This window comes from Lithobates pipiens, unplaced genomic scaffold, assembly GCF_037356315.1.
Source record: "Lithobates pipiens isolate NorthernLeopardFrog02 unplaced genomic scaffold, aLitPip1_a1.2 Scaffold_30, whole genome shotgun sequence".
Taxonomy (NCBI): domain Eukaryota; kingdom Metazoa; phylum Chordata; class Amphibia; order Anura; family Ranidae; genus Lithobates; species Lithobates pipiens.
In genome coordinates this window covers 170,227,811-170,253,627 of record NW_027507791.1, presented here as the reverse complement: position 1 = coordinate 170,253,627, position 25,817 = coordinate 170,227,811, and the positions used below count along the sequence as shown (strand labels likewise).

Below are 25,817 nucleotides of genomic sequence, written 5' to 3'. Positions count from 1 at the left end.
TCAAGCCTATCTACATACACGAGTCTTCTGTATTGTGTATTAACTAGCCTTTCTTCTGTATGCTGTAGTCTTCTATATATACCAGCTTCTCTGTACACCCTTGCATCTCTGTAAACACTGTGTAAACTAGCCAGTCTTATGTATACACTAGACTCTCTGAATACACTAAACTCTCAGTATACCACAGCCTGTCTTCTGTATACACTAGACTGTAAAATCTAGCTAGAATACACCAGCCTGTCTTCTGTACCCACTAGACTCTCTGTATACACTACCCAGTCTTCTGTATAGAATGTCAGCTTTCATGTATACCCTTTCTGTATACACTAGCTTCTCTATATGCACTGTCCTTTCTGTATACACTCGACTCTCTCTATACACTAACCTCTCTATATACAATAACATCTTTGTATTTGTCTTTAAACTAGCCTCTCTGTGTACCCCAGCCTCACTGTTTACTCTAGCATCTCTGTATACTCAAGCCTATCTACATACACGAAACCTGTATTCTGTATTCACTAGCCTTTCTTCTGTATGCTGTAGTCTTCTATATATACCAGCTTCTCTGTACACCCTAGCACTGTAACAGTGCTAGGTTCCTGTATTACAGAAACAGAACACCAGCAATAAGGTGTATACTGTGCAGGAGGCACACAACACCGACTCTAACTTCTGCACTGCAGATGCATGTATTGCAGAAATTGAACACCAGTAATAAAGGGTAGCTTCAGGTGTGTACTGTGCAGGAGGCACATAACACCCACTGTAACAGTGCTAGGTTCCCAAGCAGTAAAGACACTGTCCCTGCCTATCGTCCTCTTTCCCTGACCACCGCAACACACTATACAAGGCCGCCGTGCTGGCGGCCTTATATAGTGTGGGGTGTGTACTAAACCCCCCTGAGCTATAATTGGCCACAGGAATCCTGCCTGTGGTGAATTGTGGCTCTCCTCACACAGGATGTCACATCTGTTCTTATTATATAGAACCTATTATGCTCCTCGTAAACTTTTTCAGTTTGGCCGAACGGCCGGACGCAAGTTGCCCCCGGTGCGGGAACATGGGGGGAGACATGATGCACATGTTTTGGAGATGCCCGAAGTTGATCCGCTACTGGACAGAGGTGACAGGAACCATTGATCGGGTGGTTGGAACCTCCACCAGGATGGGGGCGAAGTATTGTCTCCTGGGATTAGTTGAAGGAGTTGGAAACTCGGGAAGTAGCCAGATGGCAGTTCTGAGATGCCTATTTCAGGCAAGGAAACTGATTGCCCAACCCTGCTTAGCCTCCAATGTTGGCAATGACTTGTTTTTTTTCGCTTGTTTCCCAAGATGACCATGTTGGCGTTTGTCAAGATGGTTGAGAGTGCCCGAAGAGATCGCCTATGGCCCCATCACCTTGAAAGTGCCTGATCTTGTCTGATCTCGGAGGCTAAGCATTGTCGGGCCTGATTAGTAACTGGATGGGAGACCAACTGGGAATACCAGGTGCCGTAGGATTCTTTTTATGTTGTTGGCGTTGACATGGGTTTTTTTTTCCGCTTCTTTCCCAAGGTGATCATCTTGGCATTTGTCAAGAGGGCTGAGAGAGCCCAAAGAAATCTCCTACGGCCACATCCCCCTGAAAGCGCCCGATCTCATCTGATCTCAGAGGCTAAGCAGGGTCCGGCCTAGATAGTATTAGAGGTGCCGTAGGAATCTTTTTATATTGTTGGCTTTGACCTGTTTTTCTTTCGCTTGTTTCCCAAGGTGACCATTTTAGCATCAGTCAAGAGTTTTGAGTATGTCCCAAAGCGTTCGCCTGAGGTCACATCACCCTGAAAGCGCCCGATCTCAGAGGCTAAGCAGGGTCTGGGTCAGATGGGAGACCGCCAGGGTCTATGTTGTTGGCGTTGACCTTTTTTTTTTCACTTGTTTCCCAAGATAACCATCTTGGTATTTGTCAAGAGGGTTGAGAGTGTCTAAATAGAACACCTATGGCCACATCACCCTGAAAGCGCACAATCTCATCTGATCTCGGAGGCCTAGCAGTGTACGGCCTGGTTAATACCTGTATGGGAGACCATCTGTGAATACCAGGTGCCCAACAAGAGGGTTGAGAGTGCCCAAAGAGATCATCTACGGCCCCATCACCCTGAAAGCGCCCAATCTCATCTGATCTCAGAGGCTAAACAGTGTCGGGCCTGGTTAGTACCTGGATGGGAGACTGCCTGGAAATACCAGGTGCCATAGGCTTCTTTTTTTGTTGTTGGCTTTGAACTGTTTTTTTCGCTTGTTTCTCAAGACGACCATCTTGGCGTTTGTCAAGAGGGTTGGGCGTGTCTTGAAGAGAACGCTTACGGCCACATCACCCTAAAAGCACCCGATCTTGTCTGATTTCAGAGGCTTAGCAGCATCAGGCCTGGTTAGTACCTGGACGGGAGACTGCCTGGGAAGACCAGGTGACATAGAAGGATCTGGCCTGGTTAGTGTCTTGATTGGGAGATCGCCTGGGAATTCCGGATGCCGTAGGATTCTTTTTATGTTGTTGGCTTTGACCTGTTTTTTTTCCCTTGTTTCCCAAGGTGACCATCTTGGCATTTGTCAAGAGGGTTGAGAGTGCACAAAGAAATTGCCTACGGGCACAACACCCTGAAAGCGCCCAATCTTGTTTGGTCTCAGAGGCTAAGCAGGGTTGGGCCTGGTTTGTACCTGGATGAGAGACCTCCTGGGTTTTCCAGATGCCGCAGGCTTCTTTTTATGTTGTTGGCGTTGACTTGTTTTTTTTGTTTGTTTCCCAAAGTGGCCATCTTGGCGTTTGTCAAGAGGGTTGAGCATGCATTTGATCTCAGAGGCTAAGCAGGGTTGGGACATGGTTAGTACCTGGATGGGAGACCGCCTGGGATTTCTCGATGCCATAGGCTTTAGTTTTAAGTTGTTGGCATTGACTTATTTTTTTATTTTTATTATTCTTTTATTAAGTAGAACAACATAAATATAACAGTCAACCATACAGCATGACCCAGGGTCACAATTACATGCTAACAAAAAATAGGCAGCCAAATATTTCTGGGTTCTCAGAGGGGAGTCCTACAGTTTCATGCAGAAAATAGAGAAACCCCACCTCCGACATGTAGTACAGTATAACTAGTGCAGCTCCGTTCGGACAAATGTAATCATGGAGAACAACTGGGACCACAGCGAGCCAGCTTATCATGACCTACGTGAACTAGAGTAAAATATGAGCCGGTCATGTCCAGAACCCTGGGGTTCTTCTGGGTCCCGAAGGCTAGTAAGGAGACAAGGCATAGTCAAAAGGGAGGACGGGGGAAGAAGAGAGTGCAAAGACGGAGAGAGAGGAGGTGGGGGGATGGCGACGGGGAAAAAAAGAAAAATAAAGACAAAAAGGAGGGGGGAATGCCACCCAGGGCAGACATGGCCTACGTAGGTAAACGTTAGATGTTCAGTCGTTTTCTGGGACGGGGGCACTGCTCACCTCCCGAATGTAGTCTCGAGTACCAGTAAAATACCTCCAGGGCCTCCATGTAACACTAAATGCCTCTTCAGTGTTGTGAAGGGTGGCGGTCAATTCTTCCATCCCGGAGAATATGATTGACTTTGGAATACCACAGCACCTTGGATGGGGGCTGAGGCTGCCTCCACAGTGCGGGAATGCAGGCCCGGGCGGCATTCACGAGTTGCATTGTGAGGGTTTTTTTGTATTTTCGAACAGGCTGTTCGGTCAAGTGTAGAAGGCACGCTACTGGGAACCCAAAAGTTCCTCAAGGTCGGGCATGCCCAGAAAAGGTGTCCCATGGTCCCCATATCTGAATTTCACCTCCAACAAACATCCGGGATCGATCTATCCATTTTATTCAGAAGGTATGGGACTCTATACCAGCGTGAGACTATCTTGTATCTTGATATTGGTTTGCGATGGAAGCTTTATGTACTAAGGTCAGGATCTTCCCTATCTGTTGTGGGGTAAATGTGATGCCTAAGTCCCTCTCCCATTTGTGGATAAATGGTGGGGTCGACTCCTCCTCCTGACTACTCAATAGGTTGTACAGGAGGGAGAGGGTGTGTCGCACAGGTTCCCTTTTGTGACAGATGGATTTATAGGGTGTCAGGTCTCTAGGAGTTTTGGGGGCCCTTTGTATGGCCAGAAGAAAGGGACGAAGTTGATAAGCACTAAACAAGTCAAGCGGAGGGTCAGAAAGCTCGGCGTCAGTTTGCGTGGTCGGGAGCCCTCCCGTGGGCCACACCTCTCCCAGACGCTGTTTCCCCACCACTGTCAACTGTCGCAGTTTCTTGTTGGTAAATCCCGGTGGGAAGTCTGGATTACCTATAACCGGAGTCATTGGTGATGGCAGGGGAGCAATGTGTGTGCAGCGGAACAACCTCCGCACAACAGCCAACGTAGCTCCCACTACGGGGTGACCTCTGAGGTCTTTTGGTAGGGAGGACAGGAGCCACGGGGAGGTCAATAGGGGAATGGATCCATCCTCAATCTCCATCTCCACCCACTGCTTGTGTGGGCCATTACAATGCCAATCAACGACTCTCGCTAGCAGAGTCACTCTGTAGTATTGTCTGAGATCTGGGAGACCCAGACCCCCCTTGTCCTTTGGTCTGGCAAGCAATTGCAAACGGGCTCTGGGCGGTTTGCGCGCTCAAATAAAGTCCCGGAGCAGCACCTGCAGTTGTCTGAAAAAAATTGGGGGTAACCAGATCGGTAATGTCTGGAACATGTATAAGATCCGAGGGAGGGCCATCATTTTGAATGCATTACAGCGCCTGAACCAGGTCAGTGTTAAAGCATGCCAGTTTCCCAAATCAGATTTCAGTCTATCCAGGAGAGGGACAAAATTAAGCAGGTATAATTGCGCTAAATCCGCTGCGATGTCAACGCCCAGTTAACGTATAGATTTTTCAGCCCAGTAGAATGGAAAAGCGGACCGGAGCCTCTTGGCCTCACCATCCGGGACCGATATATTCAATACAGCCGACTTGGCGCAATTGTTTTTATAGTTTGATAGGCTGCCGTGTCGCTGTAGAGACGCAAGTATTTTGGGAAGCAAAATGTGTGGATTGGAGACGGAAAAAATTAGATCGTCAGCGTACGCCGCAATTTTGTGGTGTGCCGAGGGTTTGGATATGCCAGTAATATTCGGGTCATTCCGAACGTGACACATAAGTGGTTCCAGTGTCAGAATTAAAATTAGGGGAGACAGAGGGCACCCCTGCCTCGTCCCATTAGTGATGGGGAAAGAGTCCGAGCACCCCTCGGTCACCCGTACCGCTGCCGACGGCGTGGAGTAAAGCGACATTACCCAGCTCATCATGTTGGGGCCAAGACCTATATGTTCCAGGGTGGCCTGCATAAAGTGCCAGGCCACCCTGTCAAAGTCCTTCTCTGCGTCCGTTGACAACATAAGCAAGGGCCTTCCCTGTTAATGCGCCGCATGGATTAAATTGAGGACTCGGGCCGTATTGTCTCTAGCTTCCGACTTATTTATATTTTTTTGCTTGTTTCCCAAGGTGACCATCTTGGCGTTTGTCAAGAGGGTTGAAAGTGCCTGAAGAGATTGCCTACGGGCACATCACCCTGAAAGCACCCGATCTCGTTTGATGTTGGAGGCTAATAGAGTCGGGCCTTGTTAGTACCTGGATGGGAGACCGCCTGGGAATACCAGGTGTCGTAGACTTCTTTTTATGTTGTTGGCGTTGACCTGTTTTTTTTTTCGCTTATTTCCCAAAGTGACCATCTTGGTGTTTGTCAAGAGGGTTGAGAGTGCCTGAAGAGATTGCCTATAGCCACATCACTCTGAAAGCACCCAATCTCGTCTGATCTTGGAGGCTAAGAAGAGTCTGGCCTGGTTAGTACCTGGATGGGAGACCACCTGGGATTACCAGTTATTGTAGGCTTCTTTTTATGTTGTTGGCGTTGATTCGTTTTTTTTTTTTTCTTGTTTCCCAAGGTGACCATCTTGGCATTTGTCAAGAGGGTTGAGAGTGCCCAAAGAGATCGCTTACAGCAGCATCACCCTGAAAGAGCCCTATCTCTTCTCTTGTCTGAGGCTAAGAAGGGTTGGGCCTAGTTAGTACCTGGATGGGAGATGGCGTTGGAAAACCAGGTGCCGTATTCTTCTTTTTATGTTGTTGACATTGACCTGTTTTTTTTTTTCACTTGTTTCCCAAGGTGACCATCTTGGCATTTGTCAAGAGGGTTGAGAGTGCCCGAAGAGATCACCTATGGCCCCATCACCCTGAAAGCGCCCAATCTCGTCTGATCTCGGATGCTAAACAGTGTCGGGCCTGGTTAGTACCTGGATGGGAGACCGCCTGGGAATACCAGGTGCCATAGGCTTCTGTTTTTTTTATTTTTTATTTAGTAGTATGCGACATACAATGTAAAGGCAACTTCACAGAATGTGTGATACAAATAGTTACAATCAAATGATCATATTGCATGGATATCAGAGCCAATGGTAAGAAGTCTGAGGAGAATAGCACGTGTACAGCTTTGCGGTCATATCAAGATGAGATTAAAGCTCCATCTCGTTGGGATCCTCTACCACTTAAAATATTATTGATACTAGCCCTGCTACCCTCGAAGAGTTTAGATATCCATAGATAGGGGAAGAGTATTGTGTAGTAGTCAAATGGGGTCGGAACATACCATTTTCTTTTACCTTTTTTGAGTTAAGAAGGGAAATAGTAGAACTGAAAGGAGGGAGAAGGGGAAAGAGAAGATTGGGGAAGGAAATGGCAGAAAAGGAAAAGAAGGGGTAAGGGGGTGTCGTGGGTAGAGTGGATAGGGTGGGGTCCCCTCCCAGGGAGCAAGAGACGCCCTCGGCTCACCAGCTCATCAGCTGTCCAACGTTTGGAACAGCGATCTCCAACGATCACCATGAGCTTACTATGTCTCGCGGAGGTATTCTTCCGAAAAGCGAAACTGGGTCCAGTAGAACCATCTGTTCCCATGCTCCTCCGTTTTATCCCTCATTGTGGCAGTCAGGTCTTCCATTCGTTCAATATCATTTACCCTTGCGAACCACTGGGTCACCATTGGAGCAGATTACTCTTTCCACTGACTTGGGATGCAGGCCCTAGCTGCATTGAGGAGATGTTTAAGTAAGGACTTATGATAACGCTTTCTCGACATAGGAGTTAGATTGAGAAGAACTGCTGCGGGATCATTGGCTAAGGAAATGTCTGCGAACTTGTGGATGAGTCTCAGGACAGGCTGCCAGAATGTTTGTAATTTAGGGCATTCCCAGAAAATGTGGAGAATGGTGCCAGTCTGTTGCCCACAGTGACAGCAGCGGTCAGATTGACCGGGGAATATTTTGGCCAACACCACCGGTGTACGATACCAGCGTGTGATCAGCTTATATGAGATCTCCTGATATTTACTGCAGAGTGACGACTTATGGGCGAAAAAGAGTATTCTGTCCTTCTGTGGTTTGGAGAATGTAGTTTGTAAGTCCCTTTTCCATTTAGCTAGGAAGGGTGGATCCGTGGAGGATTGTGCGTCTGTCAGGATTTGGTAGGACCTAGAGAGGGAACCACGAATTGGGCCATCATCCAGGCAAAGTTCCTCGAAGGGGTGGAATTGTCTAGAGAAGAACGAATGGTTAGGTAGTGGTCCGAGGAAATGGATTAGCTGTCTAGCTCTCCAGCTATCCAATGCAACAGGTACTTGCTCTAGCAGTATGGTCCCCGTGGGAATCAAGCCCGTGGGTCCAAGAAATAGGGCTGCTCTCAGAAGCCCTTTCGGGGCTTGCCTGGTAAAGGCCTGGTCAGACAGGCCCGGAGGGAATCTAGGATGTCCAATAATTGGGGTCATAGGAGAAGGGAAGTTAGTCAGGTGGGAAAGGTGAAAAAAACTATCCATCTCGGCGAGCGAGGGGCCAATTAACGGGTGAGTAGTCACACAGGGCTCCAATGGCCTCCCCGCCCAAGGCAGACCAGCCAGTGGAACCCGCGCCATCTCCTGCTCTAGCTTGACCCATAGCTTCAGTTCCCCATGCCGGTGTCTTATCACATATGGTTCCCCATCAGATAGTGTCCGCTGTGTACTGCGCATGCGCAGTACACAGCAACACAGATTCCGAAAATTGCCGAGCATGAACGGCGCCTGCACACCGAGTCCAGGTTCTATCCCCGCTATCCAAGTGGACATAGAGTAAGAATATAAAAGAGCCGAGCGCAGCGAGGCCGAGCCCGAAGCGTGGCGAGCAAAGCTCGCCTGCGAGGGACCCTCTAATATTCACAACCCTATGTCCGCTTGGATGGTGGGGCTACCACCTCCACTCACCGCGCAGGCGCCGTTCAGCTTCGGAAATTTTCCGAAGCTTCGTCTGCTCCGTACTGCGCATGCGCAGTACGGCGCGGACACTATATCATGGCCGGACAGTATATGGCAGAACACCGGCACCAGTCAACCACCGGTGTCATGTGCGTCGCTGTGTAATATAGAGCAGGGTCCGGGAAGCCAATACCTCCCCGCAATTTCGGTCGCAATAGCATTGCCCTACCAATACGCATATGTTTTCCGCACCAGAGGAACTTGATAAAGATTGAGCGAACCGCATGAAAGAAAGTCTGGGGTATTTTGATAGGTAAGGCTTGTAGTAGATACAGAAGTCGTGGCATCGCGTTCATCTTCAACACATTACAGCGTCCGAACCATGACAGAGCTAGTGGGTCCCATCTTTTAAGGTCCGCTGTAAGCCCATAGGCTTCTTTTTATGTTGTTGGCTTTGACCTGTTTTTTTTGCTTGTTTCTCAAGGCGACCATCTTGGCGTTTGTCAAGAGGGTTGGGCGTGTCTTGAAGAGAACGCTTACGGCCACATCAACCTGAAAGCACCCGATGTCGTCTGATTTCAGAGGCTAAGCAGCGTCAGGCCTGGTTAGTACCTGGATGGGAGACTCCCTGGGAAGACCAGGTGCCATAGAAGGATCTGGTCTGGTTAGTGTCTTTTTTTTTTTTTTATTCTTTATTTATGGATTGCAGGTAATACAGAGACAAACTGTAAAAGACATAGATCCCTCAGTTTTCCAGGTTAACAAAAATACATAGTTAATACTTCGTGGGGGACCGGGGGAAACCTAACAACTTATGTCAGCAGCAGCCCCAGCCGTGGCTAGGCCACCACATTATCCCACTCTAATGATCTGGCACCCCAGTGTCTACTTATAAACCAGGGCAGTCCCCGGGGCGATCCCCCTCAAGGCCCAGACTGAGGGGCCTCTAACATCGGTCACCTTCATTCTATTGGTCAAAGAGCTCAGCCGGGACCACCCCGAGGGCCGCCAACCCCTGGCTGGGAAATCGAGGGAACAAAACGAAAAGATCCTTGCAATCACCATGTATTTTAATTATACTTGGGAGTTAGGGGGTAGGGAAAGAGGGGGGAGCAAATGGGCAGGAGAAGGGGATGGGGGTAGAAAGAATGAAAGTTATAGGGGGCTAACAGTGCTACGAGGCAGACGGGGGAGAGAGTGAACCAGGGTGGTATACGAGAAGGGAGAGAAAGAAAGAGGACTCCGATGGGTTCCCACGGCCGGACCCTTCCCTCTATACACGTGCCAGAGCCTACAGATAGGATCTGTATGCGTCGGAAAACCTGAACAGGCTCCAAGACAACCAACGAGCAGTGTGCTCTTCCTCCCTGTCGCCTAACGCTGATGTGAGCTGTTCCATACGGTAGATGTCGAGTCCAGGTTCTATCCCCACTATCCAAGTGGACACAGAGTAAGAATATAAAAGAGCCGAGCGTGGCGAGCGAAGCGTGGCGAGCGAAGCTCGCCTGCGAGGGGCCCTCTAATATTCACAACCCTATGTCCGCTTGGATGGTGGGGCTACCACCTCCACTCACCGCGCAGGCGCCGTTCAGCTTCGGAGATTTTCCGAAGCTTCGTCTGCTCCGTACTGCGCATGCGCAGTACAGCGCGGACACTATATCATGGCCGGACAGTATATGGCAGAACACCGGCACCAGTCAACCACCGGTGTCATGTGCGTCGCTGTGTAATATAGAGCAGGGTCCGGGAAGCCAATACCTCCCCGCAATTTCGGTCCCAATAGCATTGCCCTACCAATACGCATATGTTTTCCGCGCCAGAGGAACTTGATAAAGATTGAGTGAACCGCATGAAAGAAAGTCTGGGGTATTTTGATAGGTAAGGCTTGTAGTAGATACAGAAGTCGTGGCATCGCGTTCATCTTCAACACATTACAGCGTCCGAACCATGACAGAGCTAGTGGGTCCCATCTTTTAAGGTCCGCTGTAAGCCCATAGGCTTCTTTTTATGTTGTTGGCTTTGACCTGTTTTTTTTTGCTTGTTTCTCAAGGTGAGCATCTTGGCGTTTGTCAAGAGGGTTGGGTGTGTCTTGAAGAGAACGCTTACGGCCACATCAACCTGAAAGAACCCGATCTCGTCTGATTTCAGAGGCTAAGCAGCGTCAGGCCTGGTTAGTACCTGGATGGGAGACTCCTTGGGAAGACCAGGTGCCATAGAAGGATCTGGTCTGGTTAGTGTCTTGATTGGGAGATCGCCTGGGAATACTGGATGCCGTAGGCTTCTTTTTATGTTGTTGGCTTTGACCTGTTTTTTTTAGCTTGTTTCCCAAGGTGACCATCTTGGCCTTTGTCAAGAGGCTTCAGAGTGCCCAAAGAGAGTGCCTACGGCCAAATCACTATACTATATATCTATATCTATAATAATAAATAATATTTTTAGTTATTATATATAAGATACTATATAGGGGATTTGGCCGTAGGCACTCTCTTTGGGCACTCTGAAGCCTCTTGACAAAGGCCAAGATGGTCACCTTGGGAAACAAGCTAAAAAAAACAGGTCAAAGCCAACAACATAAAAAGAAGCCTACGGCATCCAGTATTCCCAGGCGATCTCCCAATCAAGACACTAACCAGGGGGGGCGTGGCCTAGGCATGAAGGAGTGAGGACGCTCTTTTCCGGAGCTCCCGGTCCGTGACCCCTCCGCACCCCTTTACCACAGTTTGGTCGCATATTTCGGCATCGCCGACATCTCCGCGCTTCGGCGGAACACAGCCAGCCGAGCGGGGTCCGCCGCTGCTGCCATGGACAGGTACTTGGTCCCGCTGCAGCCTCCGGCCTCCACGCCGGATCCAGCCAAGATGGCGCCCGCGGCCTCCGGCGCTCCAGGACACGCGGCACAGAGGGAAGGTGAGCAGACTGCTATGCAGGGACACGACATGCCCCCGTTCTCCCCGCCTAGTGACTTGTCCCCGTGTCTCCCCCGCTCACTGTCCATGGCCTCGCTTGACAGCCCGGACCATAGCGGCCTGCCACCCTGGTTCCCTCACAACTCCCAACTGTCCCAGAGACCCTCCCGCAGTGGAAGCCTCATCCCAGGACCGAATGGCCAGGCTGCTCTCGCCTCAGACACACAGGGGGACCCACCGCTGCCACCAGCACCAGCATTATTGGGGGACAAGGCCATCCTAGCTTTACTCCAAAACCTTCCCACTAAAGCAGACTTTAGCTGTATGGCAGCCAGGATTGAAACGACCTTGCGACATGAAATCGCAGGGGTCAAACGTGACGTGTCGGCTACGAACGAGCGGGTGACCACCCTGGCATCGGATGTGACCTCCCTGACCACTGATGTTTCTGGCCTGCAAGCCGCACATGATACCCTTGCTGACAGAGTGGCACAGTTGCAACTCCTAGTGGATGACCTTGAGAATCGCAACCGCAGATGCAACATCAGGATCAGAGACTTGCCCGAAGCCACTGGCCAGGCAGACCTCAAAGCCACAGTTACAGCTATATTTAACGCCTGTCTGGACTGCGCTGCTGACACAGCCATTGATAGAGTCCACAGGACCCTGGGCCCCAGGAGCCCCACAGAGAACCGGCCACGTGACGTTTTATGCTGTCTCCACAATTACTCAGTTAGGGAGGATGTCCTGCAAGCGTCGTGGCGCAAAGGCAGCATTGATTTTGACGGGGCCCAAGTCACCCTTCTGCCAGATGTATCCCGCAAGACCTTCCAGATGAGACGCTGTCTGCGACCCCTTCTGGAACACCTAACTGAACGGAGGATTCCATACAAGTGGGGCCATCCGTTTCACCTTATAGTGCGCAAAAATGGGAGGCCCCTTGCGCTACGACACCCTTCGGAGGTCCCGTCCTCTCTGGAGGCTTTGGGCCTGCCCTCGGTTCAGGTCCCCGACTGGTTGGCTCCTGTTGTCCCCCAGGGAGCAGTGGCCCCGACGAACAACCCCTCAACCAGGCCACAGAGAGTGAGACGCCACCGTCGATCCCAACGTCAGAGATCGCAGGCCCCCCAAGATCGTGAACCCTGAGAGAGTACAGTAATTTTCCGTTATTCCTGTGTTATACCCTTTTTTTTTTGTTTTCTTTTTCTCTACCAACATAGACGGCTGGAGTATCCAGCTTTGTGTTGTTTACCATGCCACGGGCCATTGTTCCCAGTGCCCCCGCTAGGGGAGAGGAAGGACATTGGAAGAACAGAGTTGGACACTGTGCTTCCTGGACGAAGCCCTGAGTCATTGGCGGTACTGTTCACCATTCTCGTTACTGTTTATCTACAGGTGCCCTAGTCTCGGCGCTCTTTGTGTTTTTGGACTGCCTGGTGGTGCCCCCCGGGTGCCCCTGGGCGGCGTTCCCGCTCCCTCCCCCTCTCCTCCCCCCCCCCCCTTTTTTCCATTTTTTTTTGGGGGGGGGGGGGAGGGGCGGGTGCCTGGGTGGTATAAATTTATCTATACTCTGTGTTGAAAAGTTTAATATGTTGGTCTAATTATGCACTGTTCTACTGTTGTTAACTGCCCGATACCTGCTGCAGTTATGTTCTATAATGCGTTTGATGTCGTAGTTAAGATGCCAAAGAAGCTCCGTGCACGCCCGATTGCGACTGCATGGACCATGGGATGCTGGAGGGGTACTGCACCGACGAGTTCCTCCCTCTGCAGTGCCTTACCTCTTCCCCCACTAGGCCCCTCTGCCCTAACCGGCAGGTTCTCTCCGATAGGAGCTTTAGCAATTCCCCGATCTATCCCCACCCCTCCTACCCTCCTCCTCCCTACTAACTCCGGACCTTCTCCGCTTCGTTACTGCTTTTCCTTTTTCTCCTCCTCTTCCTCTGTGCTTGAACTCTATATCTACTACTGACTCTGGTGGGGACCGCCGGCCGGGTACCACTGCCGTCATGGCCCTGAAGCTGGTTTCCTGGAATGTGAAAGGGCTGAATGTACCTGAAAAAAGGTTCAGCTGCCTAACAGAATTGTGGCGGATGAAGCCCCAAATAGTTTTCCTCCAGGAGACCCATTTCAGGACAGACCAAATACCACGGCTTTATAGTAAGCACTTCCCCCTGGCCCACCACAGCACGTCCCCTACTTCCAAATCGAGAGGAGTGTGTGTTCTTCTTGCTAAAAACTTGCCGTGGCGCCTGTTAGCTGTCCAAGCCGATAGTGAAGGGAGATATCTCTTCATTAAGGGAAATCTCCACTCGCAAACTTTTACTCTTGCCAACCTATACATGCCGAATGTGGACCAGCTGCCGGCCTTAGAAGCATGCTTGGATGCCCTGGCTGCATTCTCGGAGGGTACTTTGATCGTTGGGGGGGACTTTAACCTCACCTTGGACCCCCGCAGAGACTCATCATCGGGCACCTCTGCGATTTCTGCGAGAACGCGTTCACACATAAGAGACCTGCTACACTCCCACCGACTGATCGATGTGTGGCGTACGCTTCACCCACAGGATAGGGACTATACGTTCTTTTCCACCGCTCATGGTTCTTACTCACGTATAGATATGTTTTTAGTCGACCCACAATGCTATCCCGGCGGTCACAGACACTCAGATAGGCCACATAGCCCTGTCTGACCATGCCCCTATTTCTTTGATGCTGAAGCTACAACAGGAGTCGCGTGGTCAGTCCTGGTGGAGACTGAACGAGTCTCTCCTGAAGGACCCTGAGACCCACGCAGACCTGCTTAGGGAATTAGAAAGTTACTTTGATCATAACTGTGATTCTGTTTCCAACCCCCTCATGTTATGGGCGGCTCATAAATGCTACATTAGGGGCATTCTTATTAAACATGGTCATAGACTCAAAGTGGCCAAAACTGAGGCTCTCTCCAAACGTATTGCCAAGTTGCATGCGTGTGAACAACGACACAAATCCCAGCCGACTGCTGCGCTGGAGGTGAGAGATCTTAGAGAACAAATCAGAGATTTCTCTCTCTTTCAGGCTAGAACCAGACTCATGTGGGTCCGCAGGACGTATTATGAATATGGAGACAAGTGTAGTAGGTCCCTAGCGAACTCCCTGCGTGCCCAACGCAACGCGTCCTTCATTCCAACCATAACCTCCCCTTCGGGTGCCAAGCTTCATGATTCACGGGAGATAGCGGAGTGTTTCCGATCTTTCTATGAAGCCCTTTATAACTTGCACCCCCGGGACTCAGGAGATGCCCTCCAGGCCGGCACAACAGCCATTGATGAGTACCTAGCTTCGGCAAACCTCCCGTCGCTTACACAGGAAGAGATAGAGCTTCTCTCGCAACCTATCTCCCCGGAGGAATTGTCGGCAGCGTTAAGAGACTCACCCAAGGGCAAGGCACCAGGCCCAGATGGGTTTACGGTCCCTTACGGCCTTCCTCTCCCTGTTGTCCACGCCGTTTGTGTCAGCTTTTAACGCCCAATTGGAGGGCCAGACCTTTCCACCGGAGCTGTTGCAGGCAAGCATCTCGGTCATACCCAAGCCGGAGAAGGATCCGCTTCTCTGTGCGAACTACAGGCCCATCTCCTTATTAAACAGCGACCTTAAGCTCTTCACTAAGATACTGGCGGAGCGGTTGGTGCCCATTCTCCAACGCCTGATACCTCTGGATCAGGTGGGGTTTATTCGTAACAGGGAAGCCCGAGACAACACTACCAGGACAATCAATGTTATAGAACGCGCCAGACGCCTTAAACTACCGATTATGTTGCTCTCTGTGGACACAGAAAAAGCGTTTGACAGGGTGAGCTGGCCTTTTTTGCTAGCCACCCTGCGAAGCCTGGGTGTACCCCCCCCCATGCTTTCATGGGTTACAGCTCTTTACTCGTCACCGACGGCGATGGTTAGGGTCAATGGGTTTGCCTCGTCGCGTTTCACTATTGGCAATGGAACGAGGCAGGGATGCCCGTTGTCCCCCCTTTTGTTTGTCCTATCGCTTGAACCCTTGCTGCACCACATCAGGCAGAACATAGACATCAAGGGACTGGACACCCCCTCACACCACCATAAGGTCGCAGCCTTTGCAGATGACCTCTTGTTCTATGTCTCAGAGCCTCACATTACATTGCCGAATCTCTTAGCGGAAATAAGACGATATGGCACCCTGTCAAATTTTAAAATTAACTTACAGAAATCGGAAGCACTCAACGTCTCCCTGTCTACCAATGCCCAGACGAGTCTAAGCACTAATTTTCCCTTTCGTTGGGCAACTGGGGCTATACAATATCTGGGTACCAAGGTTCCCCCGGACCCACATCTGATTTTCCAATTGAATTTCCAGCCGCTTCTAAAAAAATTTGCCGTAGATCTAGAGAGGTGGTCAAAGTTGGCGACCTCTTGGTTTGGGAGATGCAATGTGCTCAAAATGAATGTAATGCCCAGACTCTTGTACCTATTACAAGCCTTACCGATAAAAATCCCCCAATCATTTTTTAAAGCCATGCGCTCCATCTTTATTCTATACGTATGGCAGGGCAGGCCTCCAAGACTCAGCCGAACATTACTGCTCAGACCAAAAGACAAGGGAGGGATTGGCCTCCCAGATCCGGCATGGTACTATACGGCGGTGCACATGAACAGAGTAGTTGACTGGTGCAGACACCTGAAGGATAAGCTGTGGGTTCGTCTGGAGCATGAATCTGTACCATTTCCACTTGAGGGTTTGCCCTGGAGTGGACCGGGCTGGTCGGGAGCGACGCGGGCACACCCACACATTGAGCCAACGTTACAAGAGCTAGACAGATATTTTACCCTGACGGGCGTGCCCAGTTTCCCTTCGCCCATGACTCCTATTATTGGACACCCACGCTTTGAACCCGGCATGACGGAAAAGTCTTTCCGCCTCGACCCTGACTGGGACCTTGTGCGGGCCTCTTCTTTTCTTGGCCCTAGGACGTGGACAGCGGTCTCCACTATGTACGAGGCGTTAGCAACCACGGCCCTGGGACAGTGGAAGCTTTCCCAACTCTCCCACTTCTTGAAATCTTTGCCAAACAGTGGCGAATTCCGCAGACCCCTAACATCGTTTGAGGAGGTATTCTCAGGAGAGGGACCGACCCGAAGGTCTCTTTCCCTGTCATATCGCATCCTACTGGACCAACTCTCCCAGGGTAACCTGGTGTTCGTGGAAAAATGAGAGCGAGACCTGCATGTCCGGCTCTCGCCAGACCAGAAGAACCGCGCGCTTCTTTTTGCGCACAAGTCATCCCTATGTAGTAAATACCAGGAAATAGCTTATAAAATTTTGACCCGATGGTACAGGACCCCCACTGTCCTGGCGGCTATGTTTCCCGGTCACAGCCCTTTGTGCTGGAGATGCGGTGAACAAGCCGGCACGTTACTACATATCTTCTGGGAATGCCCTCAACTGGCCCATTTCTGGAGACAGGTTCTCAATATCATTTATGACCTCACGGCTATTGATCTCCAGAACAACCCAGCTGCGATCTTCCTCAATCTGACCCCACTCTCGAGCAAGAAGTACCATAAATCTCTCTTAAAACATCTTCTGAGTGGGGCCAGGGCATGTATACCTAGCATGTGGAAACAGCAGGCCGCTCCACTGGTGTCTCACTGGTTTGCAAGAGTTTGCGACACCTACCGTATGGAACAGCTCACATCAGCGTTAGGCGACAGGGAGGAAGAGCACACTGCTTGTTGGTTGTCTTGGAGCCTGTTCAGGTTTTCCGACGCATACAGATCCTATCTGTAGGCTCTGGCACGTGTATAGAGGGAAGGGTCCGGCCGTGGGAACCCATCGGAGTCCTCTTTCTTTCTCTCCCTTCTCGTATACCACCCTGGTTCACTCTCTCCCCCGTCTGCCTCGTAGCACTGTTAGCCCCCTATAACTTTCATTCTTTCTACCCCATCCCCTTCTCCTGCCCATTTGCTCCCCCCTCTTTCCCTACCCCCTAACTCCCAAGTATAATTAAAATACATGGTGATTGCAAGGATCTTTTCGTTTTGTTCCCTCGATTTCCCAGCCAGGGGTTGGCGGCCCTCGGGGTGGTCCCGGCTGAGCTCTTTGACCAATAGAATGAAGGTGACCGATGTTAGAGGCCCCTCAGTCTGGGCCTTGAGGGGGATCGCCCCGCGGACTGCCCTGGTTTATAAGTAGACACTAGGGTGCCAGATCATTAGAGTGGGATAATGTGGTGGCCTAGCCACGGCTGGGGCTGCTGCTGACATAAGTTGTTAGGTTTCCCCCGGTCCCCCACGAAGTATTAACTATGTATTTTTGTTAACCTGGAAAACTGAGGGATCTATGTCTTTTACAGTTTGTCTATGTATTACCTGCAATCCGTAAATAAAGAATAAAAAAAAAAAAAGACACTAACCAGACCAGATCCTTCTATGGCACCTGGTCTTCCCAGGGAGTCTCCCATCCAGGTACTAACCAGGCCTGACGCTGCTTAGCCTCTGAAATCAGACGACATTGGGTGCTTTCAGGTTGATGTGGCCGTAAGCGTTCTCTTCAAGACACGCCCAACCCTCTTGACAAACGCCAAGATGGTCGCCTTGAGAAACAAGCAAAAAAAACAGGTCAAAGCCAACAACATAAAAAGAAGCCTATGGGCTTACAGCGGACCTTAAAAGATGGGACCCACTAGCTCTGTCATGGTTCGGACGCTGTAATGTGTTGAAGATGAACGCGATGCCACGACTTCTCTATCTACTACAAGCCTTACCTATCAAAATACCCCAGACTTTCTTTCATGCGGTTCGCTCAATCTTTATCAAGTTCCTCTGGCGCGGGAAACATATGCGTATTGGTAGGGCAATGCTATTGCGACCGAAATTGCGGGGAGGTATTGGCTGCCCGGACCCTGCTCTATATTACACAGCAACGCACATGACACCGGTGGTTGACTGGTGCCGGTGTTCTGCCATATACTGTCCGGCCATGATATAGTGTCCGCACCGTACTGCGCATGCGCAGTACGGAGCAGACGAAGCTTCGGAAAATCTCCGAAGCTGAACGGCGCCTGCGCGGTGAGTGGAGGTGGTAGCCCCACCATCCAAGCGGACATAGGGTTGTGAATATTAGAGGGCCCCTCGCAGGCGAGCTTCGCTCGCCACGCTTCAGGCTCGGCCTCGCTGCGCTCGGCTCTTTTATATTCTTACTCTATGTCCACTTGGATAGTGGGGATAGAACCTGGACTCAGTGCGCAGGCGCCGTTCATGCTCGGCAATTTTCGGAATCTGGGTTGCTGTGTACTGCGCATGCGCAGTACACAGCGGACACTATCCGATGGGGGACCATATGTGATAAGACACCGGCATGGGGAACTGAAGCTATGGGTCAAGCTAGAGCAGGAGAAGGCGCGGGTTCCACTGGCTGGTCTGCCTTGGGCGGGGAGGCCATTGGAGCCCTGTGTGACTACTCACCCGTTAATTGGCCCCTCGCTCGCCGAGATGGATAGTTTTTTTCATCTTTCCCACCTGACTAACTTCCCTTCTCCTATGACCCCAATTATTGGACATCCTAGATTCCCTCCGGGCCTGTCTGACCAGGCCTTTACCAGGCAAGCCCCGAAAGGGCTTCTGAGAGCAGCCCTATTTCTTGGACCCACGGGCTTGATTCCCATGGGGACCATACTGCTAGAGCAAGTACCTGTTGCATTGGACAGCTGGAGAGCTAGACAGCTAATCCATTTCCTCAGATCACTACCTAACCATTCGTTCTTCTCTAGCCAATTCCACCCCTTCGAGGAACTTTGCCTGGATGATGGCCCAATTTGTGGTTCCCTCTCTAGGTCCTACCAAATCCTGACAGACGCACAATCCTCCACGGATCCACCCTTCCTAGCTAAATGGAAAAGGGACTAACAAACTACATTCTCCAAACCACAGAAGGACAGAATACTCTTTTTCGCCCATAAGTCGTCACTCTGCAGTAAATATCAGGAGATCTCATATAAGCTGATCACACGCTGGTATCGTACACCGGTGGTGTTGGCCAAAATATTCCCCGGTCAATCTGACCGCTGCTGTCGCTGTGGGCAACAGATTGGCACCATTCTCCACATTTTCAGGGAATGCCCTAAATTACAAACATTCGGGCAGCCTGTCCTGAGACTCATCCACAAGTTCGCAGACATTTCCTTAGCCAATGATCCCGCAGCAGTTCTTCTCAATCTAACTCCTATGTCGAGAAAGCGTTATCATAAGTCCTTACTTAAACATCTCCTCAATGCAGCTAGGGCCTGCATCCCAAGTCAGTGGAAAGAGCAATCTGCTCCAATGGTGACCCAGTGGTTCGCAAGGGTAAATGATATTGAACGAATGGCAGACCTGACTGCCACAATGAGGGATAAAACGGAGGAGCATGGGAACAGATGGTTCTACTGGACCCAGTTTCGCTTTTCGGAAGAATTCCTCCGCGAGACATAGTAAGCTCATGGTGATCATTGGAGATCGCTGTTCCAAACGTTGGACAGCTGATGAGCTGGTGAGCCGAGGGCGTCTCTTGCTCCCTGGGAGGGGACCCCACCCGACCCCACCCTATCCACTCTACCCACGACACCCCCTTACCCCTTCTTTTCCTTTTCTGCCATTTCCTTCCCCAATCTTCTCTTTCCCCTTCTCCCTCCTTTCAGTTCTACTATTTCCCTTCTTAACTCAAAAAAGGGAAAAGAAAATGGTATGTTCCGACCCCATTTGACTACTACACAATACTCTTCCCCTATCTATGGATATCTAAACTCTTCGAGGGTAGCAGGGCTAGTATCAATACTATTTTAAGTGATAGAGGATCCCAACGAGATGGAGCTTTAATCTCATCTTGATATGACCGCAAAGCTGTACACGTGCTATTCTCCTCAGACTTCTTACCATTGGCTCTGATATCCATGCAATATGATCGTTTGTTTGTAACTATTTGTATCACACATTCTGTGAAGTTGCCTTTGCATTGTATGTCGCATACTACTAAATAAAAAAACAAAAAAAACAGAAGCCTATGGCACCTGGTATTCCCAGGCGGTCTCCCATCCAGGTACTAACCAGGCCCGACACTGTTTAGCATCCGAGATCAGACGAGATTGGGCGCTTTCAGGGTGATGGGGCCGTAGGTGATCTCTTCGGGCACTCTCAACCCTCTTGACAAATGCCAAGATGGTCACCTTGGGAAACAAGTGAAAAAAAAAACAGGTCAATGTCAACAACATAAAAAGAAGAATACGGCACCTGGTATTCCAACGCCATCTCCCATCCAGGTACTAACTAGGCCCAACCCTTCTTAGCCTCAGAAAAGAGAAGAGATAGGGCTCTTTCAGGGTGATGCTGCTGTAAGCGATCTCTTTGGGCACTCTCAACCCTCTTGACAAATGCCAAGATGGTCACCTTGGGAAACAAGCAAAAAAAAGAAAACGAATTAACGCCAACAACATAAAAAGAAGCCTACAATAACTGGTAATCCCAGGTGGTCTCCCATCCAGGTACTAACCAGGCCCGACTCTTCTTAGCCTCCAAGATCAGATGAGATTGGGTGCTTTCAGAGTGATGTGGCCATAGACAATCTCTTCAGGCACTCTCAACCCTCTTGACAAACACCAAGATGGTCACTTTGGGAAATAAGCGAAAAAAAAAAACAGGTCAACGCCAACAACATAAAAAGAAGTCTACGACACCTGGTATTCCCAGGCGGTCTCCCATCCAGGTACTAACAAGGCCCGAATCTATTAGCCTCCAACATCAAACGAGATCGGGTGCTTTCAGGGTGATGTGCCCGTAGGCAATCTCTTCAGGCACTTTCAACCCTCTTGACAAATGCCAAGATGGTCACCTTAGGAAACAAGCAAAAAAATAAAAATAAGTCGGAAGCTAGAGACAATACGGCCCGAGTCCTCAATTTAATCCATGCGGCGCATGTACAGACTCTTTCCCCATCACTAATGGGACGAGGCAGGGGTGCTCTCTGTCTCCCCTAATTTTAATTCTGACACTGGAACCACTTATGTGTCACGTTCGGAATGACCCGAATATTACTGGCATATCCAAACCCTCGGCACACCACAAAATTGCGGCGTACGCTGATGATCTAATTTTTTCCGTCTCCAATCCACACATTTTGCTTCCCAAAATACTTGCGTCTCTACAGGGACACGGCAGCCTATCAAACTATAAAAACAATTGCGCCAAGTCGGCTGTATTGAATATATCGGTCCCGGATGGTGATGCCAAGAGGCTCCGCTCCTCTTTTCCATTCTACTGGGCTGAAAAATCTATACGTTAACTGGGCGTTGACATCGCAGCGGATTTAGCGCAATTGTACCTGCTTGATTTTGTCCCTCTCCTGGATAGACTGAAATCTGATTTGGGAAACTGGCATGCTTTAACACTGACCTGGTTTGGGCGCTGTAATGCATTCAAAATGATGGCCCTCCCTCGGATCTTATACATGTTCCAGACATTACCGATCCGGTTACCCCCAATTTTTTTCAGACAACTGTAGGTGCTGCTCCGGGACTTTATTTGGGCGCGCAAACCGCCCAGAGCCCGTTTGCAATTGCTTGCCAGACCAAAGGACAAGGGGGGTCTGGGTCTCCCAGATCTCAGACAATACTACAGAGTGACTCTGCTAGCGAGAGTCGTTGATTGGCATTGTAATGGCCCACACAAGCAGTGGGTGGAGATGGAGATTGAGGATGGATCCATTCCCCTATTGACCTCCCCGTGGCTCCTGTCCTCCCTACCAAAAGACCTCAGAGGTCACCCCGTAGTGGGAGCTACGTTGGCTGTTGTGCGGAGGTTGTTCCGCTGCACACACATTGCTCCCCTGCCATCACCAATGACTCCGGTTATAGGTAATCCAGACTTCCCATCGGGATTTACCAACAAGAAACTGCGACAGTTGACAGTGGTGGGGAAACAGCGTCTGGGAGAGGTGTGGCCCACGGGAGGGCTCCCGACCACGTAAACGGTCGCCGAGCTTTCTGACCCTCCGCTTGACTTGTTTAGTGCTTATCAACTTCGTCACTTTCTTCTGGCCATACAAAGGGCCCCCTACACTCCTAGAGACCTGACACCCTATAAATCCATCTGTCACAAAAGGGAACCTGTGCGACACACCCTCTCCCTCCTGTCCAACCTATTGAGTAGTCAGGAGGAGGAGTCGACCCCCACCATTTATCCACAAATGGGAGAGGGACTTAGGCATCACATTTACCCCACAACAGATAGGGAAGATCCTGACCTTAGTACATAAAGCTTCCATCGCAAACCAATATCAAGATACAAGATAGTCTCACGCTGGTATAGAGTCCCATACCTTCTGAATAAAATGGATAGATCGATCCCGGATGTTTGTTGGAGGTGAAATTCAGATATGGGGACCATGGGACACCCTTTCTGGGCATGCCCGACCTTGAGGAACTTTTGGGTTCCCAGTAGCGTGCCTTCTACACTTGACCGAACAGCCTGTTCGAAAATACAAAAAAACCCTCACGATGCAACTCCTGAATGCCGCCCGGGCCTGCATTCCCGCACTGTGGAGGCAGCCTCAGCCCCCATCCAAGGTGCTGTGGTATTCCAAAGTCAATCATATTCTCCGGATGGAAGAATTGACCGCCACCCTTCACAACACTGAAGAGGCATTTAGTGTTACATGGAGGCCCTGGAGGTATTTTACTGGTACTCGAGACTACATTCGGGAGGTGAGCAGTGCCTCCGTCCCAGAAAACGACTGAACATCTAACGTTTACCTACGTAGGCCATGTCTGCCCTGGGTGGCATTCCCCCCCTCCTTTTTGTCTTTATTTTTCTTTTTTTCCCCGTCGCCATCCCCCCACCTCCTCTCTCTCCGTCTTTGCACTCTCTTCTTCCCCCGTCCTCCCTTTTGACTATGCCTTGTCTCCTTACTAGCCTTCGGGACCCAGAAGAACCCCAGGGTTCTGGACATGACCGGCTCATATTTTGCTCTGGTTCACGTAGGTCATGATAAGCTGGCTCGCTGTGGTCCCAGTTGTTCTCCATGATTACATTTGTCCGAACGGAGCTGCACTAGTTATACTGTACTACATGTCGGAGGTGGGGTTTCTCTATTTTCTGCATGAAACTGTAGGACTCCCCTCTGAGAACCCAGAGTTATTTGGCTGCCTATTTTTTGTTAGCATGTAATTGTGACCCTGGGTCATGCTGTATGGTTGACTGTTATATTTATATTGTTCTACTTATGCTTAATAAAAGAATAAAACAAAAAAAATAAAATAAGTCAATGCCAACAACTTAAAAAAAAAGCCTATGGCATCGAGAAATCCCAGGCGGTTTCCCATCCCGGTACTAACCAGGTCCCAACCCTGCTTAGCCTCTGAGATCAAATGCACGCTCAACCCTCTTGACAAACGCCAAGATGGTCACCTTGGGAAACAAACAAAAAAAACAAGTCAACGCCAACAACATAAAAAGAAGCCTGCAGCATTTGGAAAACCCAGGCGGTCTCCGATCCAGGTACAAACCAAGCCCAATCCTGCTTAGCCTCTGAGACCAAACGAGATTGGGCGTTTTCAGGGTGTTGTGCCCGTAGGCAATTTCTTTGTGCACTCTTAACCCTCTTGACAAATGCCAAGATGGTCACCTTGGGAAACAAGGGAAAAAAAACAGGTCAAAGCCAACAACATAAAAAGAATCCTACGGCATCCGGTATTCCCAGGCGATCTCCCAATCAAGACACTAACCAGACCAGATCCTTCTATGTCACCTGGTCTTCCCAGGCAGTCTCCCATCCAGGTACTAACCAGGCCTGATGCTGCTAAGCCTCTGAAATCAGACGAGATCGGGTGCTTTCAGTGTGATGTGGCCGTAAGCGTTCTCTTCAAGACACGGCCAACCCTCTTGACAAATGCCAAGATGGTCGCCTTGAGAAACAAGCGAAAAAAACAGTTCAAAGCCAACAACATAAAAAGAAGCCTACGGCACCTGGTATTCACAGATGGTCTCCCATACAGGTATTAACCAGGCCGTACACTGCTAGGCCTCCGAGATCAGATGAGATTCTGCACTTTCAGGGTGATGTGGCCATAGGTGTTCTATTTAGACACTCTCAACCCTCTTGACAAATACCAAGATGGTTATCTTGGGAAACAAGTGAAAAAAAAAAGGTCAACGCCAACAACATAGACCCTGGCGGTCTCCCATCTGACCCAGACCCTGCTTAGCCTCTGAGATCGGGCGCTTTCAGGGTGATGTGACCTCAGGCGAACGCTTTGGGACATACTCAAAACTCTTGACTGATGCTAAAATGGTCACCTTGGGAAACAAGCGAAAGAAAAACAGGTCAAAGCCAACAATATAAAAAGATTCCTACGGCACCTTTAATTAGGTACTATCCAGGCCGGACCCTGCTTAGCCTCTGAGATCAGATGAGATCGGGCGCTTTCAGGGGGATGTGGCCGTAGGAGATTTCTTTGGGCTCTCTCAGCCCTCTTGACAAATGCCAAGATGATCACCTTGGGAAACAAGCGGAAAAAAAAAAACATGTCAACGCCAACAACATAAAAAGAATGCTACGGCACCTGGTATTCCCAGTTGGTCTCCCATCCAGTTACTAATCAGGCCCGACAATGCTTAGCCTCCGAGATCAGACAAGATCAGGCACTTTCAAGGTGATGGGGCCATAGGCGATCTCTTCGGGCACTCTCAACCATCTTGACAAACGCCAACATGGTCATCTTCGGAAACAAGCGAATAAAACCAAGTCATTGCCAACATTGGAGGCTAAGCAGGGTTGGGCAATCAGTTTCCTTGCCTGAAATAGGCATCTCAGAACTGCCATCTGGCTACTTCCCGGGTTTCCAACTCCTTCAACTAATCCCAGGAGACAATACTTCGCCTCCATCCTGGTGGAGGTTCCAACCACCCGATCAATGGTTCCTGTCACCTCTGTCCAGTAGCGGATCAACTTCGGGCATCTCCAAAACATGTGCATCATGTCTCCCCCCATGTTCACGCACCGGGGGCAACTTGCGTCCGGCCGTTCGGCCAAACTGAAAAAGTTTACGAGGAGCATAATAGGTTCTATATAATAAGAACAGATGTGACATCCTGTGTGAGGAGAGCCACAATTCACCACAGGCAGGATTCCTGTGGCCAATTATAGCTCAGGGGGGTTTAGTACACACCCCACACTATATAAGGCCGCCAGCATGGCGGCCTTGTATAGTGTGTTGCGGTGGTCAGGGAAAGAGGACGATAGGCAGGGACAGTGTCTTTACTGCTTGGGAACCTAGCACTGTTACAGTGGGTGTTATGTGCCTCCTGCACAGTACACAACTGAAGCTACCCTTTATTACTGGTGTTCAATTTCTGCAATACATGCATCTGCAGTGCAGAAGTTAGAGTCGGTGTTGTGTGCCTCCTGCACAGTATACACCTTATTGCTGGTGTTCTGTTTCTGTAATACAGGAACCTAGTACTGTTACAGTGCTAGGGTGTACAGAGAAGCTGGTATATATAGAAGACTACAGCATACAGAAGAAAGGCTAGTGAATACAGAATACAGGTTTCGTGTATGTAGATAGGCTTGAGTA

General features: G+C 49.9%; 6 pseudogenes; 4 read left to right on the top strand and 2 right to left on the bottom strand.

The window, feature by feature from the left end:
• Nucleotides 1-1,381: 1,381 nt before the first annotated feature.
• LOC143949531 (5S ribosomal RNA) lies at nucleotides 1,382-1,500 on the top strand (annotated as a pseudogene).
• A 616-nt stretch (nucleotides 1,501-2,116) lies between these two features.
• On the top strand, nucleotides 2,117-2,235 carry LOC143949719 (5S ribosomal RNA; annotated as a pseudogene).
• Nucleotides 2,236-5,788: 3,553 nt separating this feature from the next.
• LOC143949121 (5S ribosomal RNA) lies at nucleotides 5,789-5,907 on the top strand (annotated as a pseudogene).
• A 323-nt stretch (nucleotides 5,908-6,230) lies between these two features.
• On the top strand, nucleotides 6,231-6,349 carry LOC143946350 (5S ribosomal RNA; annotated as a pseudogene).
• Nucleotides 6,350-20,246: 13,897 nt separating this feature from the next.
• LOC143947190 (5S ribosomal RNA) lies at nucleotides 20,247-20,365 on the bottom strand (annotated as a pseudogene).
• Nucleotides 20,366-20,688: 323 nt separating this feature from the next.
• Nucleotides 20,689-20,807, bottom strand: LOC143948022 (5S ribosomal RNA; annotated as a pseudogene).
• Between the last annotated feature and the right edge of the window lie 5,010 nt (nucleotides 20,808-25,817).